The sequence below is a fragment of the Leopardus geoffroyi genome, chromosome D2 (assembly GCF_018350155.1).
Source record: "Leopardus geoffroyi isolate Oge1 chromosome D2, O.geoffroyi_Oge1_pat1.0, whole genome shotgun sequence".
In the NCBI taxonomy this organism is placed as follows: domain Eukaryota; kingdom Metazoa; phylum Chordata; class Mammalia; order Carnivora; family Felidae; genus Leopardus; species Leopardus geoffroyi.
In genome coordinates, this window is record NC_059334.1 from 62763562 (window position 1) to 62777255 (window position 13694).

Sequence of the window (13694 nt, forward strand, 5' to 3'; positions counted from 1 at the left end):
TCCATTTACCTGAACACACTTGAGAACCTTGCATTTCAGAAGTCAGCTAACAGCATTCGTCAGAGGACAGACTAGACTTCAGAATGGGGAAGGCTGTTTGCATCTCAGAGACCTTCTCAGCCACACCTGAACTCAAAGATCATGATGTATCACCAGGTAGGAATGTTTTCAGAAAAGGACAAGCCCATATATTTGCTATTTTAAAATAATATTTAGATCTGGTGGATGGTAATCTCTAAACAACAACAAAGATGGGGGATAGAGGAAGAAAAAATAATTTAGGATACTTTGAGAGCTCCTGTGACCTCCATGCACAAGAGTGTGATATAGGAGAAAATCTGAACTAATGAATGAAGAGTTCACTTCTTGCTTCACAGTAACTCAAACTCAGGTAACACTGCTTTGTTGTATATAGCTGTTAAAGGCACTGTTTTATTGAATAAGCAATCATCATCATGTTTGTAGCATACAAATAGATGTTAAAATGTTTAACAATGGGTATTTGTGTATACACACACACACACACACACACACACACACACACACACACACACAGAGGAATATTACTTAGCCATGAAAAAGAATGAAATCTTGCCATTTGCAACAATGTGGATGAACCTAGAGGGTATTATGCTAAGTGAAGTCAGTAGGAGAAAGACAACTATATGATTTCGCTCATATGTGGAATTTAAGAAACAAAACAGATGAACATGGTTGGTGGGGAGAAGCAAACCATAAAAGAGACTCTTAACTATAGCGAACAAACTGAGGGTTGCTGGAGGGAAGGTGGGGGCAGTTGGGTCAAATGGGTGATGGGTATTAAGGAGGGCACTTGTGATGAGCACTGGATATTGTATGTAGTGATGAATCACTACATCCTACTCCTGAAACTAATATTATGCTGTATGTTAACCAACATATTATGTTGTATGCTGTAATTTAAATAAAAGCTTGAAACAATAAAAAAGAGAGGAAAAAAAAACAATGGTTTTATTTTTTATATAACCTGGTTTAAATGTTGGTAAGCTCATCTTGCCTCATGGCAACTTTGAGCTGCCTCTGATGTTATTCTTGACTTTGGATTTTATTAGTTCTATTTATGAATTGTGTTAATATGACATGTTGGTCTTTTTGAACATATCCAAATATATCTGCTTTCTCTTATTCTAATATATAACCAACGCTCCCAGTATGTTGTTCTTTTCAACGACTAAAACGTGGGTTTATCTCTAATCCAGTGCTCATGATTACACATCCAACAAAGTTCACTCTATGACCAAAGTACAGTCATTAGATTTTCTCCGTTAGTCCTGAGTACTTATAAGAAACCACTACTACGTGCTTCTTTGTAAACTAAGGCAGGTGAGAACAGTTATCTACCTTTCCTGTCATGATGTTAGTCATTTCTGAGGTGCTTCCCTGAGGAATGGGGGGAGGAGTGGAGGAAAAATCTGCTGTCCAGACCGTCTTCAGGCTGAATATGGTCGATATTCACATATTAAGGTATACCAAGCCTTTTGAGATGACTGTGCCAGGAGTAAGAACTTGCACATCCTGTCTTGAGTCTTGTGATGATTCACAGCGTGACTCAGAGATCTTCAGTGTGGGGGCTGAAGGTGGTTGGCCCAAGGAAGTCCTCCCTGAAACATTATAATAGAATATTTCACTGGAATATTGACATATCTTCTAACTGCCAAAGACAAATGCAAGGTAGGCTATCTCTGAAATTTCAGGCCTAGGAAGCAACTTCTTTTGCCCGGTACTTGGCCATAAATCCTTAACTTGATGTTACTTAACTTAAACCCGTGGCTAATGACATAAAAAGAAACTTACATCCTCCGTGGGAAATAGCTATAGTTATAAAGAAGGCAAAAATCAATCAGCAATGGGAAAGAATAATCATTATAGAAACTGTATCAAGCTAATTAAACTAAATACCAATGTAAACTAAATTCTACTGTATTGGTGGATACATGTCTTTACATATTCGTCCAAACCCATATAATGCACATCACAAAGAATGAGCCCTAATGTAAAGTATGGATTTTAGTTAATGATAATGTATCAATATTGGCTCACAATTATAACAAAGATATCACACTAATGATGTAAGATGCTAATAATAGAAAAACTGGTTGGTCAGGAGAGAAGGTGAGGACATGCATGGGAACTCCGTACTTTCTGTAAACCGAAAAGTGTTCTAAAAAATAAAGTATTAGTAAATAATTTTTTAATTCAATAAGTATGTATAATGTAGCTTCAACGTAGAAATGCCTGTTGCTACCTTAAATCTTCTGAATTCAAGAAAGAAGTAAATCTTGGAACATGAAGGGAAAGCAATTGATTCATGGGCTGCTTGTCTTTTGTTTTCATGGCTTTAAAAAAATAACACGCATACAGAAAGGTACACAAATTATAAATATAGAAGCTTAATGAACAATCACAAAGTGAATATACACCATCTAGGGCAACAAATAGAACATTCATTGCCAGCCCTCAGCAAGTCTACTTTTCAGGAACTTGTAGTACCACAAATTAATTTTGTCTATTTTTGAAATTAAAATGGAATTATTTGATATGTATCTTTTGTGTATAACTTCTTTTGCTCAACACTATGTTTATGAGATCCATCCACATTGTCATGTGTAATTCATTTTTATTGCTGTGCAGCTTTCTGTTGTATGAATATATTACATGTTATTTATACACTGACATTTAAAATGCTTCAGACTTTGACTATCCTGAAAAATGCTGCTACAGATATTCTTATACATGCTTTTGGTGAACATGTGCACAAAATTCCTGCTGGATCTATACCTAGGAACGTGTTTACTGGGTGATAGGGTATGTTCACTTTTAACTTTAGTACCTAATTCCAGATATTCCCCAGGAGTTTACACTCCCACTAGCAGTGTGTAAGAGCTTCAGTTGTTCTAGAGCCACACAAACACTTGCTATTGTCAGGCTTTTTCAGTTTTGCTATTTTGGTGGGTCTACAGTAGTATCTTATTGTGGCTTTATTTTTAATTTCCCTGATTACTAATGAGGTTTCCTACCTTTTTGTGTATTTATTGGCCATTTGGATATACCCTTTGGTGAAGAGCCTGTTCAAGTTTCATGGCCGTTTTTATTTAATTATTTTATTTATTTTTTGGGAGAGAGAGGGAGCGCACATGTGCACATCACGCGTGCACATATGCACATGTGTGCACAAGTTGGGGGAGAGACAGAGGAAGAGAGAGAGGGAGAGAATCCTAAGCAGGTTGCACACTCAGGACAGAGTCAGACATGGGGGTTTGATCCCACAGCTTTGAGCTGAAATCAAGTCAGATGCTTAACTGACTGAGCCACCCAGGTGGGTGTTTCTAAATGGGGATTGTTTGTCTTTTTCTTATTAATTTCCTTGATATTATCAGTTATATATTTTGGAAATAACTTCTCCCAATCTGTGGCATCTGTTTCAGTCTTAAATTTTTTTTTATAAACTGAACACTTAATTTTTTCCTTAATGATCAGTGTGTTTTATCTCTTATCTAAGAAACCTTTCTATTTCCCAAGGTCATAAAGATATCCTCTCTTGTAAGTCTCCTAAATTGTTATTTTTGAACCTTTCACATTTGGAACTGATTTTTGTGAATGGTAGGAGTTAGGGGTCAAATTTAGTTTTTTCCCACATGGCTATCCAGTTGACCTAGTACTCTTTACTTAAAAAGATCATTCTTTCTACCATTTCTCTTTAGTGCTGTCTTTATCATAGATCAAGTCTCTTCTACATCCATATTTTTTTGGACTCTATTTCCCTGTTATTCATCTCTCCTTGCTCCAATTCGACACTGCCTATAAATCAAGATATCTAGGAGAACAAGTCATTCTTCTTTTTCTTTTTTCAATGCTTCTTGGCTGTTCTTGGGCCTTTACATTTTCATTTAAATTTCAGAATCAGCCTGCCAAACACACACATATATACAAACATTTTTAAATGTTCATACAAACTAGAATTTCTAAAAACTGAAATTGCACAAAATCCATATACCAATTTGAGGGAAATCAACATCTTTAAAATGTAGTCTTCCAATTCAGTAGCCTTGTCTATGCCCCCATTTATTTAGGTCTATGATTTCTTACAATAATGTGGTATAGTTGTATGTATTTTATAGGTTATGTGCTTTATAAACATACAGTTGATATGTTTTAACGTTTACAGTTTATATGCTTATATGTTTTATAAACAGAGTTTATATGTCCCTTAATTTTATACTCTATACATTTTATAGTTTTTTGTGTAGAGGTGTTTTTTTTTAATGTTTATTTACTTTTGAGAGAGAGACAGAGACAGAGCATGGGTGGGGGAGGAGCAGAGCGAGAGGGAGACACAGAATCCAAAGCAGGGTCCAGGCTCTGAGCTGTCAGCACAGAGCCTGATGCGGGGCTTAACCCAATGAACTGTGTGATCATGACCTGAGCTGAAGTCAGACAGTTAACTGACTGAGCCACCCAGGTGCCCCTTTGTGTAGAGGTTTTATGTCTTTCATATGTATTAATGTTTTTGATGCTATTAGAAAAAGTTTTTTTAAAATTTCATTTCTATTAAAAGTTTAATAGATTTTTTTACTACTTTGACTTTAAGTGTAGTATTTCATCTCACTATATTCTCATATTATTTAGAATAATTTATTTGTAGATTCTTTTGGGTTTTCTGTATAGTTAATCATATCATCTGCAAATAGTGAGTTTTGTTTTTTCCTTTCCAGTCCTATATTTTTTTTGCCTTATACTTTGTAATAAGAATTACATTATCATTCAGTACAATGAATATAAGTGATAAGAGTGAGCATCCTTGCTATTCTCAATTTTAAAGGAAAAGTTTTCAACATTTCACCATTATATTTATCATAGTTTTTAAATTAAATACTTTATTAAATAAGTTGTTAAACATTTGCTTTTATTTAGCCTGAATTAATGTTGAACTTTATCAAATGCTTTTTATTAACCATCTACTTTGTGTGTGTGTGTGTGTGTGTGTGTGTGTGTGAGAGAGAGAGAGAGAGAGAGAGAGAGAGAGAGAGAGATAGCGTGTGTGAGCAGGGGAGGGGCAGAAAGAAAGGTAGAGACAGGGTCTTAAATAGGCTCCACACCCAGTGCACAGGGTTTGATCCCACAACTGTGAGATCATGGCCTGAGCCAAAATCAAGAGTTGGAAGCTTAACCAACTGAGCCACCCAGGCACTCCAACCCTCTATTTAGATGGGCATATAATTTTTTGGGAGAGCCAATATGGTGAACTGTGTTGATTATCAAGTGCTAAAACAGCACTGTACTCCTGTAGTAAACCCATTTTGGTTGTTCTTCTTATACCCTTCCTCATTTGATTTCTTTGTATAGGAATAAAAAAATAGTAAGATTCTAATTCCTTAAGCTCAAAGTTGATAGAGTATATTGTGATTTTGTGGACTGAAGGCTACGTTTGTGGCATATTTAGCAATATCACGGCTCAGATACCTACAATAAAAGTTTTCCAGGAAATTCTTCCAAGAGGGTTCTAAAATTACTGAGAAATTTAGTTGGCTAAAGGCCAACCATTAAACTTTTCCTATATATCCAACTGTGGTCTGGATACAGAAGCCTTAGGAAGAGAGATCACTATTCCCAATTTTTATTAGGGTTTTTAGATTCACTTCACAGCAATAAAGTCGGCACTTGAGATAAGCAATTAATAAAAATATGAATAATGAAATTTTTTATGGTGATGGTCCTTAAATGTGAAGCATTACTTGCAAAAGTGAAATTGACTCAAATATAAGTGTTCATCCAGGCCTTCAGCAGTTTGAAGTATCCGGAGAAGCATACACTTGGGTCTCAGAGTTCTTGCCATGTTCTTTACACCATTCTACTTAGGTCTAGATAATGAAATTTCCAAACTCTTTTCTTCCATGCCTCTGAATTAACATGGGAGACTTAACAGAGTAAACATAAAGTAACACTGAGCCACACCATATGATGAGGACTGCCCAAAGCTATATAGCAGATTGGGTTCCTCAAGTCCTCAGAAACTGGTCATGCCAGTCAACACGCAGAAATGTGCTAGACTTACCTACTTATCAAAAACAAACAATCGATAAGTTACTCTGAGCCTCAGGATTTCTGACAGGAAGATGAGTCAAGATGTAGTCATTCGTGTTTCCCAAAGTTTGAGCAGCTACCTTGTTCAATCACTAGCTCTGAACAGCATGGTTCTCTCTTCTTGGGGATGACTAGCATACAGCATGGGATAAAGCAGGACATGTTTCCTCTGTTTCCCATTTCTTCTCACTCACTCTTTAGGGCATCTTCGTATAGAGTGACTCTAGGAGATACAGAAGTACTGATCCATTCATAGCATGTGCCACAAGTAACAGAAATATGCAGCAACCAAGATTTCAGCTTTTTAAAAATTTGTGTTCCTCTAATATAAAAGGGGGTTAGGAGATGAACAGTGAGGTTCTCCAAGGATATTTCAGTAAAGTCTTAAGGGTACCTTAAAACCCAGGACACTAATGCTTCAGACAATGGGATGCTGGTAATAGCAGACCACGTGCTTCTGTAAGTGGTCAAGCATGTGGATGACATGGTGCTCTTTGTGGAACAGAATGAAATAAAGCCATATTTCACTTTGTCATACGAACTAAGAGCTATAATACTAACAAACGACCAAAGTCTTCCCCCCGCCCCCGCAAAAAAAACCAAAAAAACCTTTTATAAAACAAGTGGTTGGTGAATGTTGGATAAACTTAAATCAGTTTACTGATGTTTCTTCTGAATATTCATTTGCTACCTATTCATTTGTTATCTGTTATCCATTAGCAGACACAAAAGTTTTAAGAAGTGTATACAGAAAAAAATTATAATTGGAAACGTCCTATTTCTTATTTTATTTTTTTCTGCAAATTTAGAAAAGATCACCCTAATTTTGATCTTACCTGTAAAACACCTTGAACCAGCTCATAGGACACCACTGTTTTACTGGAGAACAATCTGAGAAAACTTGTCTAAATGAGAGATGAGAAAAGTTCTATGATCAAGCAGCAATCTTGTACCTCCCTGCCACTTTTCTCCATCCTCAGCTTTAAGGTAATCACCACCAGCGCCACCACCTTCACCACCATTATGTAGAGAGTTACTATCTGGCAAGTTCCATATTAAACTTTACCTGTATCATCATATTTAATAGAGTAGATATTATTACCCCATTCGATATATAAAGAAACACTTTTGGTGAGATTATCATTGCTATCAGTTTATAAGGGCAGAGTTGAGATTTAAATCCAGGTATATCTGACTCCAATGTCTCCTCTTCTCCTCCTCTTCCTCCTCCTTCCTCTCCTTCCTCTCCCTCTCCTTCCTCTTTTTCCTCTTCCTCTTCTTCTTCCTCCTTTTCCTCTTCTTCCTCTTTTTTTTTTTTTTTTTGTGTGTGAGAAAGAGAGGGCACAAGTGAGTGAGGGGTAGAGAGAGAAAGAGAGAGAGAAGTGGGGCTTACCTCACAGGGGGCTCGCACTCACTGGAAGTGGGGCTTGAGGGCACCCAAAGCAGGGCTGTAACTCACAAACTGGGAGATGTGACCTGAACCAAAATTGGATGCTTAACTGAATAAGCCACTCAGCGCCCCCACTGTCTATTCTTTTAACTGCTACACTGTGATTCGTTTTTTATAACCCAATATACAGCAACGAGTGGAAAATAATAACCCATTTTTGTAAGTCTGTCAATAAGGTGTTTAAAAACTACTCAGTTGGGGGCTCTAGGATGCCTTAGTTGGTTAAGCATCCAACTCCTGATTTTGGCTCCAGTCATGATCTTATGGTCCTGAGATAGAGCCCGGAATCAGGCTCTGTACTGGGCGTGGAGCCTGCTTAAGACTCTTTCTCACTCTCTCCCTCTCCTCCTCCCCCCCTGTCAAAAAACAACAAAACAGAAAAAAATTTCTCAATCATAAATGTATCACTCTATTACTCAAGGTGTTATCTGTACACTGTAATCAGGTTTATATACTTATAGAATGTATTTTACAGAATTAGTTGTAAAAAAAAATGTTGACTGAAAAGCAAGAAGGAAGATTCTTTAAGGATTTTTGTAAAGATGAAATATAGCTTGAATACCATTTTTTCCCCTATGAAGCCTTCGTTGACTCAACCTTCTCAGAATTCCCTTAGCACTTTCCCTGTGCCCTTAGCACTTTATCTCCCAATTGAACCCCAAAAATCTGCTCAATCTTATGCAGGTGCCGGGGATACAGAGATCAAAGATGCAGTTCCTGCCCTCAAATAACTCATGGTAAAAATATGTATTATTTCACAGCTACAGGGTGCTGTGAAAAAGGAAGGGCAATTAACCAGCTAGAAGGTGAGGATGGGGAGGGGAATAAAAGAACATGGGCCACTGGGAAGGAAGTGAGAGAGGGTGGGGATTTTGACCCTTGATCCTAGTCTTGAGGTGGGAGGAGGAATTAGGCTGCTCAAAGTGTATTTGTACGGATGCACATGCACATGTTGTGCCTGTGTCTTCCAGGCAGAAAGACCAAGCAAGATGATGAGGAGTCTGGTCTGTTTTGGCAACTGCAAGTACATGATTAGAGAAGGCCTGTGTGCAGGGTGTGTGCTGCAAAGTGGTTGAGGATGAAGCTGGGAAGTTGTGACCGATTTTGCCTGGCTTATTTCTTTAGCATTGTATTTTAAGGTTGGATAGTATTCCATTTGTATGCAGAAACCACATTTTGCTTATCCATTCATCTGCTGATAGATGTTTGGGTTGTTTCCACCTTTTGGTTGTAATGAGTAATGTTGGTATATAAATATGCTGGTATATAAATATCTGTTTGAGTCTCTGCTTTCAATTCTTTGGGGTATATACCAAGAAGTGGAATTGCTAGATAATATGGATGTTAAAAAAATGCAATCTTGCCTCCTGTGTGTCTCCTTTACTGTGCTTGCAACACTTCTGACACCTCTGGTCACCAAATGCAAGGTTTTGTTTCCCACACTAAGCAATTCTCTGTGACACCAGCTGGGTCCTACAATTTAACTCAATTCTGACACTATCTGCCTGGAAAAAGCATCAGATCTCACAAGTGAAAGGCTCAATTTCATGAGACTGTTTCCTACTACAGATGCCAGTCATAAGTTGTAGGTTCCCAGGTTACCCAAACCTCTGTCCAACTTGGCTACAAAGTCTAGGTTCCTGTGACCTCCTACCCCTTGGATTCAATTATTTGCTACAGCAGCTCTCAGAACTCAGGGAAACACTTACTTGTGTTTACCAGTTTATTAAAGGACATGATAAGGGATGCAGATGAACAGCCAGACTAAGAGATGCATTGGGTGAGGTCTGGGAGGGTCCTGAGCACAGGAGCTTCTGTCCCTGTAGAACTGGGATATGTCACCCTCCTGGTACATGGATGTGTTCACCAACCTGGAAGCTCTTCGAACCCAATACTGTTGGGATTTTATGGAGGCTTCCTCACATAGACATGATCAATTATTAACTCAGCTTTTAGCCTCTCTCCCCTCAAGAGAAGTCGTTGGGGGAGAGGGAGGTGCCTGAGAATTCCAAGCTTCTAATCATGCCTTGGTCTTTCTGGTAACCAGCCCCTGTCAGTAATTTAAAGGGCACAGTGACAATTCTGCCTGCTGTTAATATTCTCCCATCCCCATCCCTCACTCTATTAGATTGCCACACTACAACTCTCTTTTTTTACTTTGTTTGGGATTTTCACCTTTTGAGCTACTGATTAATCATTTATCATTAAATTTATCCACTCAAAACATATTTATTGAGCACCTCTGATAAGCATCAAACGTTAATAAAAGTAAGGGCATGAATTCCAGAAGATGACAGTAAAAGCAGAATAACCAGGAGTGTGTCCTGTGGTGGCAAGTGGCAGGTAGTGGGAGCTAGCCTGAAGTGCAGGGCTTGGGAGACTGGGATTTTAATGATATGGGAAGGCTGCTGAGAGGAAGGAAAGGTCATTGAAGAAAAAAAATCCTCCATGTAACAAATTTTCCCAGGGCTCATACTGATTGAATCTATGTGATAAATACTGGTATGTCCAATTTTCTTTGTTAACTCCAAAAAAAAATGTATTTACTTTTCTATCTTTAGCACCTAGCACATCTTCCATAGCGCCATATTAATGGTTGTTTCTACAGGGAATTTTATATGTAACTTTAACTGTCTATGAACTAAGTAATGGTGGAAACTGGTAATCTAAGGCGAACCAAAATGTGCCCAAACTGTAATTAGAAAAACTCAGAGCTAGAAAAGATCACTCTTCTCTCTACAATTCATAGATGAGAAAACTGAAACCATAAGATTTTACTGAATCTGCCAAAGTCACATAGTACGTTGTTAGTAGCAGGGTCCGTAAAGAACTCTGCTGCTCTGATTCCATTTGTATGGAATCTCCTGCTGCATCATATTTCCAGCAGGATGAATGAATCTGAGAAAAACCGTTGTAAATGTTAATGTGTATCATTGTACTTACCGAAACTTGTATTCACACAAAAATCCCAAATGACTTTCCCATTTTCTCCAATTTGAACTGACAACCCATGATTATGCCATGTTGAAGAAACCTCACCTTCCCAATTTGTGACCACAGCCCATCTCATCCCCAATTCACTGCACACAACAACAAAATTCAACAAAGAGAAGGTTTGGCATGCTAAAGACAAATGAAGTTAGGTCTGTGGCTTTACAGCCTTATTCAGTTAAAATTTTACCTTCTATAAAATGCAGCTTATCTAATTTATAAGATATACTCAGGTCTAACCTGTTATTATGATATTGCACCCATCGTAAGAAAGTGTAGGTATATCTATAACGCATGTTTACATCTTCATTAATCATGGAGTCTTGAACTTCTATAATCCTTTTTATTCAATTGTATCAAAGGTCTTAAAGAACATCTTAAAGAACGTGAGGTACGCATTTCTCATTAAGGAAGAAATCATGATTTTCTCAGAATATAGCCTCACTAGTGTGCCCAGTTTTTGTGGTGTTTGAGCTATGTGGACCTCAAAACCCAGGTTAAATCTTCAAAATAACTTGTCGTATGGCATACATAAGCCTAGTAATCAGTAATGTTATAAAAAATAGTGTTTTAAAACACAGGTTTTGTTCTCCTTAAAAGCAAGAAACATATAGTAAAGATGTCTCCCTTCCTCCTTTCCCCTCTCATTCTTTCTTCTCCTACAGAATTCCTGGCACTGAATTTTGAACTCTTGAGCACGAGTTCATTATGAACATAGTGACTGGGGAAAGCTTCCTATAATCTTAGCTTGAGCAGTTATTGATGGGTTTATAAGGTTTGCCTTCAGAGCTGTAATTAGTATGCAGATGTTCAGTTTTAGCTTTGTAAGTACAGACTTAGGATGGTTCAACTTAAGATTTCTCAACTTTACAATGGTGCAAAAGTAATATACATTCAATAGAAACTGTACTTTGAATTTTGAAGTGTGATCTCTACTCTCTCCTGATGCTAAGCAGCAGCAGGCAGCCATAGCTCCCGGTCAGCCATGTGATCACGAGGGGAAACCCCCCACACACTTAAGACCATTCTGTACCCATACAACCATTCTGTTTTTCCCTTTCATTCAGTACAGTATTCAATACATTAGATGAGATATCCAATACTTATGAAATAGATGATCTTGCCCAACTGTAAGCTAATGTAAGTGTTTTGGCACATTTAAGATAGGCTAGGCTGCTAGCATGTTCAGTAGGTTAGGTGTATTAAATGCATTTTCAACTTAACGATATTTTCACTTTACAATCAGTTTATCAGAATATAACTCCATTGTAAGTAAAGGAAGATTTGTACTCCCATTAGTTCCCATAATCCTAAGATGTAGTCTTTCAAATCTGTAATAATATGCTATTTTCACTCCCTAAAATCAAGTCACTTCAGGTACTGGCCTACCACATCTACTGTTTGATATCTGTGGATTTCTTTTTCTGAAATGAATGCTCTTCGTAGAGTTTCTTTTGGGAGCTTAATCACATTCTCAGCACAGAATTCTCTTTAGGTTAAGGGGATCAGCAAGTCTGATTCTTTCAAACTATAAAAATGAAAATATTCATAGCAGATTATATTGGTGGATAAAATTGGTTTGGTTAGGATTCATTCATTCCAAAAAATAGTGACTGAAAATAAACTGTTATCCCTATAGACACTTATTGGCATGAAACAAAGTCAGCTTCACATACCTACAAAACTAAGGGAAACAGCTCTGAGTGAAGATAATATGTACTGGTAAAGCTGCTTTTTAAAAAAGAGGAACATCTTGCCAAAGATTCAAACTCATTCCTTTTGGGGCAGCTTAATTGCACAAGCTTTATGTTAATTATTGTTATATTAAAGATTTGGCAGTTTTACAAAAATCTTAAACTTGTATGTGCAGGTTTAAAATGCCCTATTTCAACGGCCCAGAGTTACGCTAGGAAAGCATTTCGGAAAATGGCAACGTATAGTAATGCTTTTTTGTTTTTTAAAAATCCTATGGGCAGCTTATAATTCATAGTCTCATAGGAATTTGCTTAACAAATGTGGACGTGATTAGTTGCCTGCTTTCCAAAACCCAAACCTGTGTTCTTTGGTATCATGATATGCTATCTGCCAAACGACAGGCTTTCAAAAGTCTAAGAAGACTGTGTCTGCTGGTCAGTGTTATCTGTGTATTTGGTATGAATTCTACTCACAGTAGATCTTTGGTAACATAGAGGTTGAGTTTTCAATATCCAGCACTCACAGAAAGGGATAGATTCACAAGTTATAACACAGTGTAAGGAAGAGGGTAAACAGTGCAAACTAAGCCATCATTTCCATGTACTATGGACTACTGGAAAACAGTTGAGTAACATTCTCTTGATTAAAAAAAAAAAAAGATAAAGGAAAAGTTTGTAAATGGCTCTAAGAAAAGGATAATTTGACTCAGAGCCAGTCACTTACATTGAAAAGGGAAAAATAACTGAGATGATGTATGTACTTGAAAGCTGTGATAGTAGTAACTAGAGTGGCACATAAGGGGAAAACTTGGGGAGGTGGGAGGTTTGGCAAGAGTTCGAGTTAAAGGTGCTCATTGTTGAAGGAAAACTATTGTCTTAATTTTGGGTTAATGAAGTTTAAATAGATGGGTGGAGTCTTGGAGGATCAGGTCAGGATTAATGTAGCTATATTTGTTGCTTCTTTTCCAAGATCCTATTCATGGGAAACACGTATTTTCACTATTAAAAAATGGTGGTACCATTTGCCAGGTGAGGGTCACCAGCATCATCGTCAAATTTCACGCATTATTTTTTGGTGGCCACAGAGGTGTGACAGAGTGGAGATCTGGGTAATGCTGATGTCACTGACAAGTTAGGTATGGCATGGGGGACATGGGCATGAGGATGTCTTGGAGGTGGAAGACAGAGAATCAAGGAAGAGTTGCCTTTGCTCAAGCCACCTCCCCCATCTTTGATAATGTCTTTCCAGTGGATCCTCCCTGGGGATTTAGACCTCTGTGTCAGGTGCTCTGCATTCAATGAGTTTGGTACTGCTCATCAGGCCCATGATGAAAATCTAAGGCATTTTATGTAGCCTTTGGGAATGGTGGGAAAGGGATGAAGTTTCAAACTAGCTTTCAGATCATGAATTGGACCAGAACATTCCTGGTTGTAGGCTG

The 13694-nt window shown here is 37.7% G+C and overlaps 1 long non-coding RNA gene across 1 annotated transcript; it reads right to left on the reverse strand.

The window, feature by feature from the left end:
* Nucleotides 1–913: 913 nt before the first annotated feature.
* On the reverse strand, nt 914–7382 carry LOC123577523. Its single transcript, XR_006701894.1, has 3 exons — nt 6957–7382; nt 6092–6343; nt 914–1640 (listed from the first exon to the last, which is right to left on the reverse strand). It is a non-coding gene; the product is annotated as an uncharacterized LOC123577523 (long non-coding RNA).
* Nucleotides 7383–13694: the final 6312 nt, after the last annotated feature.